This window comes from Propithecus coquereli, unplaced genomic scaffold (genome assembly GCF_000956105.1).
Source record: "Propithecus coquereli isolate 6110/MARCELLA unplaced genomic scaffold, Pcoq_1.0 Scaffold123, whole genome shotgun sequence".
Classification (NCBI taxonomy): domain Eukaryota; kingdom Metazoa; phylum Chordata; class Mammalia; order Primates; family Indriidae; genus Propithecus; species Propithecus coquereli.
Window position 1 is genome coordinate 1,100,553 of NW_012136414.1, and position 2,548 is coordinate 1,103,100.

The window sequence follows — 2,548 nt, forward strand, 5'->3', positions numbered from 1 at the left end:
TTCTAGTGGGAAGTAATAATAAAACAATGATAATAATAAATGCTCACATTCCATAAGTACTTGGTACTATGCACTATTTTAAGTATGTGACATGTGATATTTAATTCTCACTTCTACCATACACAATAGTTTCAATATTATCTCCACTTTACAGATAAGAAATCTGGTTGATTAGCTTGACCAGGTTTCATTGGTTCAGGCTGGGAGAACTGGGTGGACACTCAAGCACAACAAACCATAGAGTCCCTCTTCAAATCTTTCTTTTCCTTTTTCTCCCCTCCCCTCACTATTCCTTCATTCATCTATTTTTGGTCCTCATCCTTTCTTGGACTCCATTTTTTCCATGCTGTTACTTAAGAACCTAATAATACTGAATTTACAATACTATTTCATGAAATATTGTATTACATTTTACCTGGTAACAATTAAAGGCTTTCAAGCTTTCTGCCAGAGGATGCCACAGAGAAAGCATCTTTAAAGTGTCTTCTGCCCCTGCCATCATGTCTAAGTCAAAGTCTCCTAATGATCCTGATCAGCTGAGGAGGCTCTGCATTGGAAGGCAAAGCTTTAAAACAACTGAAGCGTAACGGAGAATGCTTGCTGGACTCTATGGCAATGAGAGATCCAAACACCAATCGCTCCAGAGGCTTTCAGTTTGTCATCTATGCCACCGTGAAAGAAATGGAGGTAACCTTGAATGCGAAGCCTCACATAAGGTGGATTGAAGAGTTTTGCAGCCTATCTCAGGAGAAGATTTTCAAAGACCAAAGTCCCACTTAGCTATAAAAAAGATCCTTGCTGGTGGCATTAAAGAAGACACTGAAGAACATCACCTAAGAGATTGTTTTGAGCAGTATGGGAAAACCGAAGGGATTGAAATCATGACTGGCCAGGGCAGTGACAAGAAGACGGCCTCTACTTTTGTAACCTTTGATGACCATGACTCTGTGGATAAGAATGCCATTCAGAAATACCATCCTGTGAGTGGCCACAAGTGTGAAGTAAGAAAAGCCCTGCCTAAACAAGAGATGGTCAGTGCTTTATCCAGCCAATGTGGTCAAAGTGGTTCTGGAAATATTGGTGGTGGTTGTGGAGGTGGTTTTGGTGGGAATGACAACTTTGGTCATTGAGAATCTTCAGTGGTCTGGGTGGCTTTTATGGTAGACATGGTAATGGTGGATAAGGTGACCATGAGCATGGCTATAATGGACTAGGTAATGATGGAAGCAGTTTTGGAGGTGGGGGAAGTTTCAATGATTTTGGCAATTACAGTAATCAATCTTCAAATTTTGAAGCCATAAAGGGAGAAAATTTTGGAGGCAGAAGCTCTGGCCCCTATAATGCTGGAGGCCAACACTCAAGCCACGAAACCAAGGTGGCTATGATGGTTCCAACAACCTAAACATATCTAAACATAGAAAAGGTACAGTAAAAATATGGTGTTATAATTTCATGGCACCATCATAATCTATGAGATCCATCATTGACTGAAGTGGTGTTATGTGGCATGTGACTGTATTACCTAGTCCTCACAATAACTTTATGAATGCCTTCATTTTTATCAATAAAAAGTTGAAGTTTAGAGAGAATAGCAAATCACCAGAGCCATCCAGCTAGTGAGTAGTAAAGCTGAGGGTCAAACTATCTGTCTTCCTCCTACACCCCATGCCTTTTCCACATGCTGACTGGACAAAAATATGTCGGACATCACCCACTACCTTATGCTTGCAGAGTTATTAACAGTTTACGCATTGAAACCATTTTGGCATAGAATACATGACGGAATTTCCAAAAATTTCCAAAATTACTCAGGTTAAGTGGTTTAGACTTTCAGAAATTTGTCTCTAAAAAAGATACAATTCTATAAACAAGGAATAGTAGGACATTTTCAACTTTTAACATTGTGAAGTATCGCAGTGGAGATGCTCTGAATACTTTCAAAGTCCTACTCACTCTTTTCACTGAAGCATTCATTCTTAGTGATGAAAGAAAAGTAAACAGGCTATCGACAGGAAATTCTCATGCAGAGTTCAAGCATAGAAAATAAAAATGGAAAGAGTATTCTAACTGCTTTTGATAAAAGTGATAATTTCAGAAAACTAAGATATGTCAGTTTATGTGCATAGAAATAGAAGATCATCCTGGCACAAGAGGTAACTAGTATGCAGCTCTGGGGACTTCATAATATTTAGACATTATGTTTGGGATGAAAGGTGTGTAAGCCTTAACCCTTCAAATACATACAATATGAAATTCAGTGCCTATATTTTAGCTGTGTTACCAGACCCATGAAGCTTGGGGTAACCATGAAGAGGTTGAAAATCAATCTCTGAAAGGGCTGTGCTTCCTTGCAGGGGAGCACTAAGTGGAATGTTATTTCTAAACCAATCTTAGTAGCAGCTCTCATTTAGTCCATTGATATATTCTTTTTACTTTTAATGTTACTTATATATAACACATTATACCAGTGATTAAGTTGACTATGTCCAGGTAACCCTGTTGGTGACCATTTTTAGTGGCATGGCAGATGAATGACCTACCAACAAGA

General features: G+C 38.7%; 1 pseudogene; it reads left to right on the forward strand.

The window, feature by feature from the left end:
• The first annotated feature begins 500 nt into the window (after positions 1-500).
• The window catches only part of LOC105804980, a 22,615-nt pseudogene continuing 20,567 nt past the window's right edge, over positions 501-2,548 (forward strand).